General features: G+C 66.2%; 1 long non-coding RNA gene across 1 annotated transcript; it reads left to right on the top strand.

Moving 5' to 3' along the window:
• The first annotated feature begins 9036 nt into the window (after positions 1-9036).
• LOC117653876 lies at positions 9037-13965 on the top strand. Its single transcript, XR_004588266.1, has 3 exons — positions 9037-9163; positions 13713-13808; positions 13892-13965. It is a non-coding gene; the product is annotated as an uncharacterized LOC117653876 (long non-coding RNA).
• The last annotated feature ends 4615 nt before the right edge of the window (positions 13966-18580 follow it).

Below are 18580 nucleotides of genomic sequence, written 5' to 3'. Positions count from 1 at the left end.
GTGACTGTGACGTGACTGTGACGTGACTGTGACGTGACTGTGACGTGACTGTGACGTGACTGCGACGCCCTGGTGACGTCTTGAATGGCTCTATGATGGATTTCGAACACAATGTGACGCTTTTGTGAGGCTCGGTGATGTATTTCGGCTATATTTCTTCTAAAATCACATTTTTGCTGCAGACCAGAAAATATAAGCCTTTTCTAAAATAGACCGCCAGCGGGTCCCTTTGCGATACTTTTATAAAGCGTTTTTTTTTTTAACTTTTAACCACTAAAATAATCAAAAGGCCCAATAAACGAAAGGGCCAAACTGTTTCGGTATTGACAAGCAGCATTTCTTTTGAAAAATAAAATTTCACTGCGAGTGCAGGAAAAGCCTGGGCCGATAGTGATGCGGGGAATCGGCCACACCTGTGCGAGATTACGCGCGAGAAGCGCTTCCCCGCGCTCCGCCATGCCCTGCCCGCCGGCCGTGGCGTTGCCGTGGCGCGGCGCCGTGGCCCCGCGGCGTGGCGTGGCGGCGTGGCCGAGCCGAAATGGCGATTGGGACAAAGGGGTGACCTCCCGCTCCAGGCCAGCCCTGGGCCAGCCCACGCCGCCACGCCAGCGGGAGGGGGGCTGCGGGGCCGTGGCGGGGCGTGGCGGGGCGTGGCGGGGCCGTGGCGGGGCGTGGCGGGGCCGTGGCGGGGCGTGGCGGGGCGTGGCGGGGCCGTTGGGGTGGCGGGCAGGCCTCCCCTCCCCCTTTCCCTTACCGCACCTACCACGTGGACCACATTTCTGAGATGTCAGATCAACTATGCCCCCTCCTCGTGGCCTTCCCCGCCGCCCCCGCCCCGCCCCTCTGCAGGCCATCCCATCCCATCTCCTCTCCTGTCCGTTCGAGACTTTGTGCCTACGTCAGTGTCAGGGCGTGGCGGCGCGCGGCGGGGAGGTGTACTGCTAGCGTATGTAAATGCCTCGGCCGGCCGACCGGGGCTGCTTGGCCCTCGGCTTGGCCCTCGGCTTGGCCGCGCTTCGCGCTTCCAGCCGTCCGGTCGCAAATTAACGCCCAAATTGTGTTTTCCGATTTGCGCCGCAAATCGGATCTCCATTTTGATCGCGCTCCACATCGGCGTCGCGGTGCGCGGCCGCGACTAGTGGCGCTGCGGATGACGAAGAGCTTGGGACCGTCTCTGCCGGACCATCCAGGAAGGTCGCTCGCCCCTAGCTCCCCGCCGTGTCGTTGGATCCGGCCGAGGGGCTGGAATGGCTGGCTTTAGGCCTGCATCTGCATTTCCAAGCCCCGGCCCACCCAGCCCCGCCCCGCGACACTTAATTGGCTGGTGGCACGCGCGGGGAGAGTTTCGGATTTTGGTGCGTAACTCGGTGGCCGCCGAACAGAACAGCATCCGAACACGGTCCGCGGCCGGCCAGGGACTCGCTTAGCAGTCGCAGTTGAGGCGAGGTGACAGGGGTAAGGAGGTGGTGCGGGATGTTTGGCGTGGCTCTCCCCACAGCTGAATACATGAAGGGACTCTCCCAAGCAGCCCCCTCCCCCACCCTCCCCCACCCTCCCCCACCCTCCCCCACCCTCCCCCACTCTACCCGACGTGTACCAAATGCGCCCTTTCCCAGCGGGGAAGGCGTCCAGAGTCCGGAGCGACGGCAAGGTGTCGTCGACCACCTCCACGATTTGCGTCTGTCCGTTCCGCCTGTCTGTCCGCCTGCTTGTCCGTCCGTTCGCCCGTCCGTTCGCCCGTCCGTTCGTTCGGCAGGCCGCGCGCGGCGTCACGAGGCATCGCGAACCGGCAGGTCCGCGAGGCCGCGAGGCTGACAGGAAACGGATTTGCAATCTTAACGACCGAGCTGCGGCCTGCGGAGGCCTGCGGAGGCCGGGCGGGGCGCACCGTCCGGTGGCGCTTGCGGCCGCCGTGGAGAGCAAGACGGAGGAGAGCAAGACAAGCACTGGGGCCAGTGTAGGGCCAGCAGGCCGATTCCGAGGGTCTCTTTTGTCACCCTGTCTCTCTCGCACTCATAGGGTGAGGTGCGAGAGAGACAGAGCGACGGAAATGACTCTCGGAATCAGTCTGCAGGACGGTCCAGGCGGCAGGGTTGACGTCGACGTCGAGCTGGTAGCGCTGCTGGCGCTGCTAGTCCGCCTGGCCCCGGCCCCGCCCGGCCCCGCCCGGACTTCATTGTCATTCTGCTTGTTTAATGCCGATGGAGCCGATGTTAGGATTGGCGGGGGTGGGGGTGGGGGGCCTAACTAACAAGATGTGAGATGAGGGAGAGAGGAGAACGAGGGAGAAGGAGGAACAAGGAGAGACAGAGAGAGAAGCAGCTTTGGCAAGCAAGGGAAGGGCTGGACCAACCAAGGCTGGGGAGACGCGGGGAGGGGCTGCGGCGCACTTTAGTTGGAGGACGCGGGGCGGGGCGGGGCGGGGCGGGGCGGGGCGGGGCGGGGCGGGGAGGGCCTGGACGTGTCCGGGCCGCCTGTTTATCCTGCTAGTTCCTCCTGTCGCGCTGCCGCGCTGCCGCCCACCCCCAGGACCCTCCCTATGCGCGAATGAGCGGCCAACGTGCTCTATATAGACGAAAGCCATCGCATGAGACATGTAGTGCGGAGCGAGCCGAGTCGCACACGGGCGGCCCCTCTCTCCTTCCTCTTCTGTGCTCTCCCTCTCACGCAAGCGCGGACGCACACACACACACACACAGACACACACACACACACACAGACTTGCACGCAATTTGCAGAGGGTGGACCGGACCGCCTTCAAGGAATCAATAGCAGAGCTGAGCGCTGGCAGCGGTGGAGGGCACACCGCCGCTCCGCCACGCCTGGCTGGGTACCGTCGGACGGGTACCGCCGCGGGGGCGGCGGGGGTTGGGGGGCGGGGGTGTGGCGTTGAGCGGGGGTGGCGAGCGTTCACCAGGAAGGGTGCTGCGCGAAGGCAGGTTTAATAAGGCGATTGTGGAAGGGTGTCCGGCATGTCCGGCATGTCCGGCACTGTCCGGCATGTCCGCCTGTCCGGGCGCGCGTCGAGCACACAGAGGCCGGTGCTCTGATTGAGTCAAGGTGGCACTGCCGCCGCCCCTTTCCCCTTTTCCTCCTTTCCCCCTCCCGCGCCCGCTCGCTTCGGCGCGGCGTTGGCCCGGCGAAGGCCTTCCAGTGTTCCCGGCCTTCCCTCGCCGGTAGCAGCACGGAAAGAAACCGGAAGACACCTTGACGGCCCGGCGGCACCCCGACGCTCACGCCGACGCCGACGCCATGGACTCCCGGGACGAGGCGGGCCGTGCGTGGGGGCCCTCGGTGGGGCCCTCGGTGGGGCCCTCGGTGGGGCCCTCGGTGGGGCCCTCGGTGGGGCCCTCGGTGGGGCCCAGCACCAGCCCATGGGCTGCAGCCCGCGCCGAGTCCTGGTACGGACTGCCATCCAGAGGACTGATTCCGAGTGTCGTTTCCATCGGTCTCCCTCTCTCGCACCTGGCGCATGAGCTACGTAAACGACACCCGGAATCAGTCTAGCTAGAATCAGTAGCGCTGCACGCCGCACGTCGCATACACGTCGCAATGCACTGCACATGGACAGGCCCGAGTGGTGATGGACTCACCGAGCTGTCAAGCCGAACCACAATCACACGCGTTATCCACTCCGTTAGCTCTAGCTCTACCTGCAAAAGCAATCTTCTGCCCGTTCATCACGACGCTTCCCGACACTCTTCCCCCGGCACCCTTGACGTACTTCCTGACGGACTTCTCCAAGACGCGGCTCGCTCCTCGGATAACAAGCCGAGCTCGGCCTTGCATGTGTTCTCTGACGCGGCCATCCGGCCCTCCAGCGGGCTGACGCTCTGTCTCTCTCGCACTCACGGGGCGCCCCGCAAAGGTGCGAGAGAGACAGAGCGACGACTGCGGCGCTCAGCCTTCAGCCCGGTCTCGCTCCGCCGCCTCAGACCTTCAGCCCTTCAGCCCTTGAGCTGCGCTTGAGCTCGGCGCGCTCTCGCTTCCGGCCCTACGGCGGCGCCCTGGCGGCCCTTGATTGATCGGAGGCAAAAGGGCGAGTTAAGGGCATTTGCTCTCCTGTCGGCAAACTCATTGCAAGGAGCCAACAAGCGCCAAATTTTATCTTTTTAAAAATGTCCGGAGAGAGGGATTTGGCAGAAAAGTGGTCTCGAGCTGTGGAACTGCATTTGGCGGAAAAATGGATCCATGGATCTCTGCCCTAAAACATGCATGTTTTGGTCAAACAGAGACTCCATTCCGAATCCTTGCGCCAAACGCGTCGTGGATTGCACCTTAGTCTTCTCCGCGTGTTATTCGTTCCTCGCAAAAGAGCAAAGACCCAACGCCGAGCGCGTGTTGAACACAAGTCGTAAAGTCGCGCAAACCGAAATCGCGTCGCGCGAGGATTTATCTGCGAATGTGTGGACGGCGTGAACGCGCGGCGGGCCGTGCCTGGCCAAGCCTGGCCGTGCCGGACCGGGCCGGACCGGGCCTTGCATGGCTGCCCCATTCAAGACTACTCGACTATGTGCCCCTCCTGCTGTGTCCGCTCCGCAGCGCACCGGAGCGCACCGAATCGGACAACGTCACGAGTAGGGCCCCGTCCAAGCCGTCCAAGCCGTCCCAGCACTCCCCGGCCGGCCGGCCGCCCCGCCTAGCTCGCCAGAAGGGAAGACCCGGCAAGACCAGGCAAGACGAGGTGTCTGCGGGGAACAATACAAAGCGGCTGCCGCTGCCGTCCCGTCAGGCCGAGGCTCGGGCCGAGGCCTGCAGCGCGTCTTACGCCCCACGGCCTCGGACAAGTCCCTCAGCACGGCCGCGCGGGCCTAGCCAATCCATCTCGTATCCGAGTGTTCAAAGATATGAATTTTCCAATTCAGTGCTGGCACCCTGTATGAGCAGCGACGAAACCGAGCAAATCCCGGACCGCGGCGCGCGGCGCCCCAAGACCGCCACGGAGCCACCCCGCCACAGCACTGCGGCACCTTTCCGACGGCCTGACTGCCTGACACGACCGATGCATGCCAGCCAGTGCCAGCAGCGCCAGCAGCCCGCCGTGAAATACGCATCCCCGTCACGCCGCCAGGGCCGGCGCGGGGAAGGCTGATATCACTTGCAGCGCCCCCGAGCGCACGCACGCACGCGCGTGCATCGGGTGCACGCCACCAGGCCGTCGGGGATGGGGCGACGCCATGGACGCCAAGGGACGCAAGGCAACGAACGCACCACTGACCTGGATCGCGCCCTCGCCGCCTCGCCGCCGGGGGTGGAGGCCAGCGTGGCCAACTCACCGCGCGGGGGTGCCAGGGCCGGGGAGGGCCAAAAAGAAACAATCTTTCCGCCGGGATCGGTATTTGACTTTGGTATTCGAACCCCGGTCACCGCGGCTGTGCTGGTCTCTGTGTCCCGGCCGTCCCGGATCATGCACCACGGCGTCGAAGTGCCGCAGATCCCCGCCGGGCTCTCCCAGTGCGCCTCCCTCCACCCTCGCGGCGCGTAGCAGGGGTAGCTGAAGCAGACTGATTTCGAGAGTCGGTCTCACTCTGTCCCTCTCGCGCCTATACGGAACACCCCGTGAGTGCGAGAGGGACAGGGCGACGAAAACGACTCCCGGAATCAGTGTGCAGCGTGGCGGCCTGGCGGCACGGCGGCGGCCCTTCCCGATCCTTGCGCCCTACCAGCCCTACGCGTTCCCCGTTCCCAGCCTCGTCTTGCGAGCTATAGGGCTCCAGCGACCGCACGCCGCGCCACGCCCCACGGCCCCACGGAGGGCTCGAGGGCTCCCGTAGGGCCTGGCAGGACCAGGCCGGCCTGCAGTTTGCCAGCCCTTGTTTTACGGCTGCGTTTGACGACATGAGGTTCCTACCGAACACAACGTAAGCCCCTCTGGGTTATTGGGCCCCCTCCCGCCGCCCCAGCCATTGCACATACGGCCTGGACCGACTGGCGCCCCCGCCCCCACCCCACCCCAGCGGAGGACGAGTTTAATGCCTCGCCGTGAGATTGAAAAGCCGCACTGGCGGCGGACGGCGGCCCGCCGGGGGCGGGAAGGCGGTGGATGGCCGGAGACGGACCAGAAACCCGGCCGGGTTTCGCCGAAGATGGACCAGAAACCCGGACTGGGGCCGAGCGGGGCCTTTGCTGGCAGGCTGCACGTCAGATGCGGCGCGCGCCCCACCGCCCCCGCACCCCGCACGCCGTCGAGGCCGTCACGGTGGAGCTGGCCTTCTCCGTGTCACCGCCTCAGCCGCCCCGCCGCCAAAATTGGCGCGAGATTCAAACTTTAACGACCCCCTGCCGGGGCAGCCGGCTGATTCCGAGTATGAGGCCTCTCTCTCGCACTGATGGAGCGTCCCGAGTGTGAGAGAGACAGACTGACGGCTGGCCGTGGCCCTCCTTCCCCACGGGGCACGCGGCCTCCACCCGGTATAACGTATCGCGCACCGCGTCGAGGAAGTTACGCCGGGGGAGGGGGGCACCGGAAGTGAGAGGGATGCCGGGGCTAGCGGTGGCGGCGGGGCTGGCGTGGTTCTGCGCGGGGCGGCAGTTCAAGGTGATACTCCATCCCCACGGCCGGCGCCACCGGCCGCAGGTAGCCGCAGGGCATTCACTTTGCCGCCCCAAGGGCGCAGCTTGCGCAACGGAACGAGGAATGAAAAGAAGAACAGACGCCACACAACGCGAGGTATTTTGGGCGTGGGGCCTTCCCTTCCCGTTGGCAGATTGCTTTTTAGTCACACCAGCGGAGTGGCCTGGTGAATGTGACTCTGACCACTACGCTATCAAGCTTGTACGTCTGGCCGCGTGTTGGACGACGGGTTTGAGTTGCAGTGGGAGGAAGCCAGTCGAAAAATGTAACGAAGAGATGGGATTCGATCCCAGAACTCCACCACCGGGACCGCACGCCTTTTGCCGCTCAGCCACCACGGCCCATGATGAGTGGAGTGGCGTGAGGTGCGTTCTTGAAGCGACAGAAATGGACCGACCCGGTCAAAATTTCGCAAGAAGTTCGGGGAGTCGAGCCGCCGACCCCAGCACGAGGAAGCGACGCCTCTACTCCCTAGACCACCACGGCACACGCTGATGGATGGCTGAAGTCACGGTTTTCAACCACACTGTGCGGTGTTCAAATACCGGCATCTCAAATTTTTTTTTCGACTTGCTGTCTTTTGTGGAACGGTTCGAGGCCATCAGAGCGGTGTGGTTGAAAACCGTTGCTCGCGTTGTTACCTGTGTGACGCACTGACCATCTGAGATGCCATCCAGTGGGCTCGACACCCAGCGTGCCCTTCATTTTCCACAAAACTCTGCGCAGACGGACGCTTTGCTCACGGCGTAGTTGCTGTAAAGTTGCTGCTACCGTGGCATTTTTTCCCTCGCTCCGGTTCCCTTTCCGGTGCATCGCACTGCCGCGTGCTGTTGCCGTGCTAATTGCGGCAGATGCGGCCGCTCCCTGACTCTGATGCTCTGGTTCGTCTCGACGCGATAACGCGGGTGGAGCAGCGCCGAGCAGCGCCGAGCAGCGCGGCCACAAATTCGGGGAAAAGCGGGGCGGAGGGCGCAGGGCGGCGCAGGCAGTGTTTCCGCCCCCGTTTCGTTATCTGTCCGCGCGTTATGGGCCGAGGGAGAATAACAACAATCAGGGCGATCATTCCTCAATCCTTGAAGTTAGGCGCAGTGTGTCTTCCGCCGCGGGAATAGAAGCGCACGGAGCAACCTGCGGAAATCGCACGTGTACGAGTAAAAGAAACCGAATTTCCCGCGGGGAAGTCGGTGCCTCACTGCCGCGGGTACCGAGGATTTCGTTGACGCGGTGCTGCCTGGGCTGGCTGTCACGATTCGAGGTCGCCGGGGCATGACGCTGCATGACGCGGCACGGACGCCACGACGTCGGCGACGTTTTAAAGCGCTTCAAGCGCCAACTGGTTGCGCCAAAAGAGCGAATCGATAGTACAGCTCGTAGTGCAGCCGGCTGGGCGCGGCGCGGCTCAGCGCCTCGGCAGTCCGGAAGCACAAACTTGGCCAAGTCGGCGGACATGCAGGCGGGGCGGGACGTGCAGCGTGCCGAGCGTGTGGTGAGCACTTGTCAGGACTCAGGCAGTTTGCGGAGGAGCTTGACGGCGAGTCTTTGGCGAGGCTTTGGGCTCCGGCGCGGCTTTCAAAGTCTCTCGGCAGGCCTGCCGGGCCGGGCCGAGCCGGGTGGCTCGCCTCGTGTACCTCCACTGGAAATTCTACAGTCGTCACACTAGAGGGTCCTATACGCCATTCTATTTTAAATTTGGTTAAAAATTGATTTTAAAAATTGAACCACTTGACGGGGAAATGGGGAAGAGGGATGGGGCAGGCACCAAGCCCATCCCGCGACGCTACTTTTGAAAAGACCCTTTATCTATTATTTATAATTATTTTTCCTCGCACCTCAAGTGTTGACGGATATTGCGAATTAGATGTATTTCCGACGTGTATGTCTTTGTTTTAGAGATAAACTGGCGTTGATGTACGCTCTGGTCTGCTCGGATTTAGAGGTGTTTCCGGTAGAGGTGCCCCGACCCGCCAGCACCACGACGGGGTGGGCCGGGGCGCAGGGTTAGGCAGGTGCAGCGGGGGTGCCGGGGGGCGGCGGGGCGCGGCGGTGCCTGCCTGCTACCCCTGTCGTTCGCCGCCCCCCGCGCCGCCCCCCGCGCCGGGCCCTCGCCGCCAGCGAGTCGCTCGCCTGTTAGTACATAACGGCTGATGAGGCGCGGCCCACGTCGGCGGCGTCAAGCAGCAGCACGCCGTCAGTCAGCAGCACGCCGTCAGGCAGCAGCACGCCGTCAGGCAGCAGCACGCCGTCAGGCAGCAGCACGCCGTCAGGCAGCAGCACGCCGTCAGGCAGCAGCACGCCGTCAGGCAGCAGCACGCCGTCAGGCAGCAGCACGCCGTCAGGCAGCAGCACGCCGTCAGGCAGCAGCACGCCGTCAGGCAGCAGCACGCCGTCAGGCAGCAGCACGCCGTCAGGCAGCAGCACGCCGTCAGGCAGCAGCACGCCGTCAGTCAGCAGCACGCCGTCAGGCAGCAGCACGCCGTCAGGCAGCAGCACGCCGTCAGACAGCAGCACGCCGTCAGATTCTCCGTCATGTCCACTACCTGCATGGCGGGGTAAATGAGCTTGCCGGCGATCGCGCGCGCGTCAGTCCTGGTGAGTCGGCATTTGCACACCGTATGTAGTTGAGTGTGTTGAATCACAGAGTTGAAATGCTTTGAAAGTTTCTTGAGTGCAATGGGTGCCTTCTTCTGACGTTCACCCATACACCGAGACACTTTCACATGTATTGTTGCACCCAATGCGGTGTGCGTAGTGATAGAGGTTTTCAAAACTTTTTTGAACGTTGAAACAATCGAATTCGTACCATGTGTAGAAGCATTAGAAACCGTGTAAAGTCCCAGGCAGCCAGGGCCAGAAGTAATCCCATGCAAAGTCTAATACCCCATGAATAAATTTTTTTGTCGCGGGTTTCTTTTTTTCACCACCGATGATAGTACTCGCGGGCGGGGCGGGCTAGGCGGCCTGGCCTGCCGCTGGCCATGCATCACCTCTGACGTGCTCGGGACGCGGCCGACGCGGGCGACGCGGCGCGCCGCCGATCGAAGCGACACACAATGGTGACGACGTGGAGTCCCAACGAGCACCTCTGCGAATAGGCAGTGTGTCGTTCATTGGGCACTGGCCGACTGGCACTGGTCGATGCCGCCCTGCCGCCCTGCCACCTTGGCGGTGATTGAAGGACCCCGGCATTACGGCCGCCCCGTCTCTCTCGCACCCTCCCGGGGCGACTGGGGAGACGAGCGCTACTTGTTCAGCGAGTCAGCCGCCAGGGCGCACGGTGCCGCTAACGGCCTGCTGCGGGGCCTCGGCCGCGACAGCTCCTTGAATGCACCGTAGGCTTGCTGCCTGCCTGCCTGCCTGTCTGCCTGTCGGCCATCGCGTGCCGAGTGCCTGCCGGCCTGCTTGACGGGTTGCACGACCTCCTGGCCCGCTGCCCCCGTCTTGGAGGAGGCTGGCCGTCGGACTTCCTCGTCCCAGCCGCTCTGGCGGTTGACGGCCACCTTCCGCGTTCGCTGTCCTTATCGGACAGTTGTCGAAAAGCAACGCCGTGCCGCGCTGGCTTGTTGGCCTTCTTGTTGACCTCTGGCCCCCGCAGCTCGCGGGGCGGCAGTCGCCAGATTGCAGGGATTCACTCATCGCGCTGAAAAGACGCCCCCCAGCACGCTGATTCCGAGAGTCCTTCCCGTCGCTCTGTCTCTCTCGCACCTCTGCGGGACGCCCCATGAGTGCGAGCGAGACAGAGCGATGAAAAAGACTGCGGATTCCCAGCGGGTGGCGCGCGGCACTTGGAGGCCGAAAGCAGGCGAGCAGGCGAAGCAGAGCGTGCCGGTCACGCGAACAGCGAGCACGTGACCTCGCCTCGCGCGGGCCGCGGCGCAGCGGGCGCAGCGCAGCCGTGCCGTCGAGCCGGCGAACCCTACAGGCCCGGGCGGGGCCTGCGGGGCCGGGCCCTCCGGTTCCCCGGCCTGGTATTTCGGCGGGTACGCGGTTCGTCCTGGCAAGGCCGCGACCGCCACTTAAACTATTTTTGGCTCTCCACGCCAACCCCCACACGAGTGAGAACGGCTGCGCGGCTCAGCGCGGTGGGTTCGCGATACTGTATGCATCGTGCTGCGGTCGGCAGGGTATCCTTCCCGGGTTCGGTTCAGATTCGGGGTTCTGGGTTCGACTCCCCGCGAGGATGTTGTTTCTTTGGTGAAATTGAGTTGTGTAAGGCTGCCTTTCTTGCCAACGTACATATATTTCACCCCCTCCCCATCCCCACCTGCACCAAGGCCCCGACATTAAAACACAATAAAGTTTCCACGCGTGCGTTCGGTTGCGGGGCTCGGAGCCACTGCACGCGGCCAGAGCACCCCTCGACGCCGTCCTCGCCTGCCTCCGGAAGCCTCGTGCGAGTGGCGGCCGCAGGGCAATCCTCGGCCGGGCCGGACTGGAGACTGGACGGCTGGTGAAAGATTAATCGGGCCCGGACGGCTGGGCCGTCTGCGCCAGCGCCACTTGCACGGACTGCCGAACGGAGGACGAACCAGAGGTTGCGAAAAGAGTGCGGTGCACGACGGTGGGTTGCCTAACTGGCCCCGCTGGCGGGGCGTGGCTGCGTGGCCCGGTGCCGCGCCGGGGCGTGGGAGCGTCGCGGGGCCACGCAGTTGCGCCGCCGGGGGCGCCTCTTTCCTCTTTTACTGCGCCGCGCCGTGCCGCCAACGGCAGCCCATTTAGTTACTCTATGACTTGTTAACACACCATGACACCGAGGAGGGGATCGCACACGGCATCGCCGCCGCGCGCCGTGCAGCGCCGCGCAGCGCCGCGGGAGTTTTAAAAGGCCTGTTTCAATTTGAGAAAGGAGATCCCCTCCCCTCGCCCTCCCCTCGCCCTCCCCTCGCCCCGCGACGACATCGCCGACGTTGCAAACAGCGAGCGGGGCAGGCCCTTTTCAAACTACCCCCTCCCCTCCGCGCGCCGCCCCTACCCCGCCCCTACCCCGGCCCGCCACGCAGCGCCATAACCTGGGCGCACATCCTGGCAACCCTTTCACCAGACTTAAATATAATACAAATCTGCCACAATTATAAATCAGGCGCAGGAAATTATGCCTCATAATTACTGCTTTTCGGTGTTTGCAGCGCTGGCGCGGGGCGGCGCGGGGCGGCGCGGCGCCGCCGTGGGCTGAGGGGACGTGTTTTATGGCCGAGTCCAGGAAGGAAGGGGTGCGGGGCGGGGCGGCGGGGAGGGAGGCCAGATTAGCGCTTCGCTACAACACACCCTGGAGGCGGCCCGGCCACGCCGCCACGCCCGGCCGGCCGGGTCGCGGGTATGTGTGCGGGGCGGAGCGGTGCGGAGAGGACGGGGTGAGCGTGGCAAGTGGCAGAGTGATGGTGGAAGCACCGCGGCAAGTTGCAGCAATGGCTGCAAAAATTTCGGACGGGTAAAGGGTAGGCGAGTGAGGATGGGATGGCCGGTCCGCCGTCTGGGTGGTGCTGCAGGTATGCAGCCAGGCAGGTGCCGGAGTGCCTGCGCCTGCACGCGCGGCTTCGCACGAAAGGCGCGCGCCGCCAGACGAATTCCAAGCAGTGCTTTGCTCGCTCTGTCTCTCTCGCACCGAAGGGAAGCCTCACGGGAGTGCGAGAGAGACAGAGTGACGTAGCGCTGTGTGGAATCAGCCTGCCGGCATAACTGGGCCGCGCGCCTCTACGCGCGCTGTCCGCCGCCAGTTCGTCGATCGCATGCCCATACTTGATTCGCAGCGAGCGGCAGCGCGTTGCAGTACTCTCCTGCATTCCGGGCGTTGTGCTGCATTCCAGAGTGCAGCACGCCAGCACACGACCAGCGCGATGCGTGGAACGGGGAACAGGGAACACGACAGCCCGGCCGCCCCAGACCGCAGCCTCTAATGGTTTCTCCACGCAGTGCAGGAGCTGGCTGCCTGGCTGCCTGGCTGGCCGGCGTGCTAGCGCCAGCACTGCAGGGGTTGGGCCCGTTGGGCCGGTGAAGGGGCGTACTATCGCCTTCTTGGCCTTGCGGGGCAGGTGCGGGCAGGTGCAAGGTGGCGACCATTGTCTGCCCACCGTTTGCCGCGGGGGCGAAAATTGCCTTCGATCAGAGGGGCGAGAGCTCCTCTGCGGGGGGCGGCTCGGCGTGGCGGGGTCGGGGAGGGGGAAGCGCGTTATAGGGATGCGCCCAGGAATTCTCCAGGCACCAATACCTCCTTTGTGCCCTGCCGCGCCCCCGGCCGCGCCGGACCCCGGCGGTGGCCTTCGCTGCCTTCGCTGCCTCCGTCGTAAATTGCAGCCGGAAGCGCCAATACAAAGCTAGGTGCACGCGGGGGGTGGGGGTGGGGGACGGGGGTGAGGGGTAATGCGACGCTCCGAGCGCCGCGGGACGCACCGGGACGCACGCCACGACGCACGCAAGCCGCGCCGTTACTTTATTATTTCGTTGACGTCCGGGGCGGGGCGGGGCGGGGTGGGGCGGGGCGGGGCGGGGCGGGGCGGGGCGGGGTGAGCCAGACGACGCGTCATCGCGGCGGCGCTGGCGCGGGGGGTGGCCGTGGCGGCCGTGACGCGAGCGGCAACTTTTTATTTAATTTCTGGCCGCACCAGGGAAAAAGTTGGAGCAGGCGGGCTGCCCTCCCCGGGGGCTGTGCCCTGCCGCCCTGCCGCCCTGCCTGGGCCGGGCTGTGTGTGCGAGTGCCACCCCCAACTCACCAGCTGGCTGGGCGGGGCGCGCCGTGCCACGCCGTGCCGTGCCGTGCCGTGCCGTGCCGGGAGGTCCCCTGTCGCCTGCCAGTCATACCCAGCCGCGCCGCTCGGATCGACGAGCCTACCACTCGGGCCGCGCTGCCCGTTGTATATATCGCAACAGGTTGGCGCGCCCTGCCCCGCCCCGCCCCGCCCCGCCCCGCTCCACGCCGTCCCGGCTGGCGGCAAACGGCCCCCAGGGCAGGGCGGGGCGGGGCGCGGCGGGGAGACCCCAGCCAGACTGGTCTTTTTCTTTTTAAAGGGCTTTGCCGCTTGCCCGCGGCCTAAGCCCCGAGGACGGCAATGGGCTCCGAGGGCGTGATGGGCCTCATGAAGGGCCCCACCGAGGGCTCCACCGAGGGCCCCACCGAGCGCCCCGGCCTAACTGGTTATGTTTGCAGGTCCGAAAGCACCGCCGAGGACGCCCCTAAGGCCCTGACCATGGACAGCGTGCTGACCGCGCCGCTGGGACTCCGCCTGCACCGCAATACGCTCACGTAAGCGGGAAGGTGTGGCACATCAGCCTTTGAGGGTAGGAAAGTATTTGGTAGTTGAACTGAAATTCGACCTCCGTGTCCAGGCGGCAGGACGCCGTCGTGGTGCCCACTCGTCTCGGCCTCGTGCGTCTGCGTCGCGGCGGCTCGGAGCAGCAGGCGCTGGCCGCCATGGCCGGCGGTGGCGGTGCCGGGGTGGCCGGCGTGTCCTCGGTGCGGCTGCTCGCCCCGCCCGAGGTGAGCGTCCGCCAGGCAGTGCTCGGGGACCGCCGCCGACGGGGCTCGAACCCCAGCCCACTGCAGCCCGGTCCGCGCGCGTGCTGCGCGCACACGGACCGCACGCGCGCAACGTAAGTCTCTCCAACAAGGTTCGAAACTTGAGCCGGGCCGCTTCGTCCCGACGGGCGATAGGCGAACTTCGGCTCGGCGCGTTTTTACAGCGCATGTTGACTCAGTTCGGTTCCGTTGTTTGCTCTCCAGGTCGTCCAGCTCCGGGGCGTCGGCAGCTTCGGGGGCCCACGGCGGGTCCAGGACGTCTTCAAGCAGGTGCGCGGTCTTGAGAAGGGCGGCCTCAAGGACGCCGGCAAGGACGCCGGCCGAGGCCAGGGGGTTGCGGTCGCTCTGAGCGAAGCGGGCAGGGCCTTAGCGGCGGCCTCCTTGGCTTCGTTCGTGGTCGCGCGCGCGTCGCGTTTCAAACATGGCGGCGCCTGAAGCCGTTCGGCGGCTTCCTCCCCACCCTCGACGAGGCGCCGTAGGCCTCGAGTTATCCAATCCGTCACCCGGCCGCCACTTGACCCTTTATCCGGGACGCCGTCCTTGGACGCCAACTCGGCGTCCTTGGTGGCGTCGAGGGCCTGAGTGGCACTCCTCGGCGGCGAGGAGGGGTGGAAACGCCGGCTGCAAAGTGTGGCGTCACGGCCTCCGCGCTCCGCGCCGCCTCGTCGCCGGGAAGGCCGTCCTCGCCCCCGGGACGCCCGCAGGACAGAGCACCTTGTAAATGGATAAAAGATCTCGCGGCCTCGCCGCTCCCGCGGGCCGCGGGGTAAATAAGAGAATCAGCTTGGGCGATTTATGTCCCCGGAGTGACCATTACGACGTCCGTGCCGCGCGACGTGCCTCGCGACGTGCCGCACAATGGGATGACTTATGATGTTGTTTTCCGCAGCGCTGCGTCCAGTGCCGCGTCCAGCGCGCCGTCCAGGACCGGTGTCGCCGCCAGGCCCGGCCGGCCACGGCCCGCGCGGCACGCCGGCAAGGGGACGACGGCGTCGCTGCGACGCACGTCGCGGTCGGCGCGCACCACGGCGGCGGAGGCGGAGGCTGCGCCGGGGGGCGTCGGTTCTGCCGCCTGGAACAGGTATTGACAGTGGTGAAACAAGTGCAGAGGCAGTGCAGCGGCGGCGGCGGCCTCGACGGGGAGCGCCTGCGAACCGCGGCATGCAGGCCCGTCGCACACGCGCGCACAGCGGACTGCCTATCGCCGACTCGCAGGCGGCGGCCGCGCTGTGGGCGCTGTGGCGGCCGCGCACTGCCACACGGCGTGCTGTGCTCACCTCATTTCACCTTGCCTTGGGTTCTTCACGGTCTTGTCCGTGTCCGCAGGGAGCTTGGGGCCCGGCTGCTGCCGCTGCTGTCCGTGCTCATGAGCCCGCGCGACGGCCAGGGCGACGGCCAGGGCGAGGACGACGGTGAGTGCTGCACTTGACGGGGCCGATGGCGGGGACGGCGACGCCGCGACGCCGAGCAGGGAGGAGCAAGCGTAATCATCCCGCGTTAATCACGTGGCCGAGGCCGTCGAGACCGTCGAGCGCGTCGCGCGTCGCGCAGGCGGACCTCGGGGCTCGGGGCTGCTCGAGGTAGGGCAGCGTTCCGATTGCGAGTTTAATTTCAGGTGGGGCTGCCGGCAGCGAGCCCGGCAGGCAGGCCGGCGACGGTGTCGGGCTGTGTGACGTAGGGCCGCGCCTGCCTGCCTGCCTGCCTGCCTGCCTGCCTGGCATCGGACGCCAACCCTTGCCTCGCCCTCGCCTCCAGCGTGGCCTAGACGCCATCCGCCACGCCGAGCCAGGGCAGAGCGTCCAACCAAATTTATTGTCGCGGTGGCAAATGACTGCGCGGCCGAGGCGCGGGGAGGAGAGGGGAGGGGGAGGGGAGGGGCTGCTGCCCGGCCAGCCCGGCCCTGCCTGCCCTGGCCGTGCCCCGGGCTATAATTTACCGCGCTGGCCGAGGCACGGCGTGCGCGGCGTTATTTGTCGCCATGCTAAGAGTGACCCCGGCCTCTCCAGCCTAACTCCGGCGGCCTCTCCACCGCCCTCTAATCCGCGTGTCTCTCTCTATCTGCGCAGGTGAGGAGGACTCGGGCCGGGAGTCGAGGCCGTCGAGGCCCCGCGCCGCGGCGTCGGCGGGCTCGGCTTCGGCTAGGCTGGCCGCGCCGCCGAAGCCGCTGCTTACCGTGACGTCGCTCACGGTGCCCGACGTGGCGTCGGCGCGCGAGGCACTCCACCTGCGGCAGCGGCAGCAGCGCGCGAGAAGGGCCACGCGCACCGCGGTGGGTATCCAAATCAATCATCCAAATCCCGAATCATAGTCAATTTTCTTCCTCGGCGATCCACGAAATTCGGAGGAAGTTGGCAGAGTCTATGTACTCCGCACTGTGTCCGCACCGCTTCCAGCAGTCTCACCCCCTTCCCCAACGCTAAGGTGAACCACGCGGCTCGGCCCGGCTTATTATGCGCGCCGGCAAACTTTCGCCCGAGGAAGCTCGCCCCGTGCGCGTCGACGGCGTGGTCGTGGTGGCGTCCATTGTGTGAGCGAGCGTGCGGCGCGCGGTGAGGCGGGACGGGGCGGGACACCTTTCTGAACCACTTGTCCTTCTGCCGCAGCGCCAGTTCACGCGGACGCCGGCAGCTGCAGCGGCCGCGGTGGCGGCGGCCTCCACGGCCAGGTTCACCAACATGACGACGCAGACGTCGGCCAGCCGCAGCAGCAGCAGCGGGCGCAGCAGTCGCAGCAGCAGCAGTTGCGGTGGCGGCGCGACGGCGGGGGCGGCGGGGGCGGCGCAAGACCACGGCCGGGAGCAGGGGCGGGGCTGCCGGCGCGGCCTGGAGGCGGTATCCTGCGCGCACCGCGAGCACCGCCAGCACCGCCAGCACCGCCAGTCCGGAAGCGGAAGACGCGCCAGCGACTCTGGCGCCGGAAACCACCCCGCGACAACTCGCAGGCCGTGCGCGCCGTGCACGCCGTGCGGGGGATGCTCGCCGTGCTCGCACGGGGACGCGGGGACCGCGAGGTGGGTTGGCACCGCTAGGCATCGCCTTCTCCAGATCCTTCCCTTCGTTCTCCAGGCGGTGATCTCCAAGACCCCAATGCATCACCCCGCTCGCCATAGCACTCACCCCCTCGCAGCCGTGGCGCCGCGGCCCAGCCCGAGCGACGCGCGTGGCGTCGAGGCCGAAGGGCCGAAGCCGGGGAATAAATAATGTGGTTCGTTACCAGCCTCACGGCCTTCAGGGCCTTCAGCCTCACACGGCCGGACGCGGCGAACTCATCACCGTCACGCGTCCCTCGTCCCTCCAACCCGAGGCGGTCTGGTCGCGGCCAGCCTCAGCCACCGCCTTCCCTTCCCTTGCCCGCGTGGCTGTGCGTCGCTGCGGCTAGGGCCACATTCCGACCCCGCCCGCCCCGCCACCCTCGCGGCCACGGAGGCATTATGAACGCAGGCGAGGCGCCGGCATATCGCGCAAATCAGGAAACGAGCGGCATTTTCACAGTCGACGGAATAGCCGGCCGAATGGCCAGGGACCAGGACCGCCAGGACCGCCAGGACCCGGGAGGGGAGGGTGCTGCTTTTTGTCGGCCCTATCTCGGCCCCTCCCTGCAGTGCTTTCGTCGCCCCGTCTCTCTCGCCCTGTGCAGCGCCCCATGAGTGCGAGAGAGAGGGAGCGACAAAGCGCGGGCCGGACTACGGACGACCCTTTCGCGCGGTTTATCCAACGCGTCGTCGCGGCCGCGGCCTCTGACTCCTCGTCGCCGTCCGCGCAGGTGCGAGTGCTGCGGCTGCAGCTCGCCTGGCCCGGGCGCTGCGTCGGCTGGTGACCCGCGGGACGGGCCAGCCGCCGGCCTGGATGACGACGTCGTGGACCTGGACCTGGTGGACTTCAGCGCGCTCTGCCTGGGGCTGGAGCGGCGACCATCGCCGACGCCGTCGCCGTCACCGCCACTCGACGAGGCGGCCATCACGTCGCAAGTCACGCCGCCACCGCCAGACAGGAAGAAGCCTCGCAAGGTTGGCCACCATCCTGACGGCAGCGCGGGTTCGAATCCTCGTCAAAATCGCTCGCCGCCACCAACTGTTTTCTCTTTCCGCCATCGCAGGTGAAGCAGTCCAAGGCCGGCGTGCACGCCAAGGAGTGGCCCGAGTGCGGCCAGGACCAGTGGCTGCAGGCGCAGTGGCTGGGCGGCGGCCTGGGTGCCCAGGGGCACGCCAAGGGGCACGCCAAGGGCAAGGCGGGGGCGCGCGGACGCAGCGCGGCGGCAGCGGGCCGCCAGAAGCCGGCGGGGCCGCCCTGGTGGGCCAGGCCCACCAACCGCGCCAGGCTGGCCGCCAAATAATAAACGCAATGCGCCGAACAGCCGTCGAGTTGTCATTCCATGTCCGCTTTGCCGAACCTGAATCATCAACCTTCGGGCATCCCGGCCGCGCCCCAGCCTGCCCAGACCCAGCACGCGGGCCGAAAGGGGCGCACGGACAAACGCTAACGAGGGCCGTCTCTGTAGGT

This window comes from Thrips palmi, unplaced genomic scaffold, assembly GCF_012932325.1.
Source record: "Thrips palmi isolate BJ-2018 unplaced genomic scaffold, TpBJ-2018v1 HiC_scaffold_8, whole genome shotgun sequence".
Classification (NCBI taxonomy): Eukaryota; Metazoa; Arthropoda; class Insecta; order Thysanoptera; family Thripidae; genus Thrips; species Thrips palmi.
This window is presented reverse-complemented; position numbering and strand designations above follow the sequence as displayed.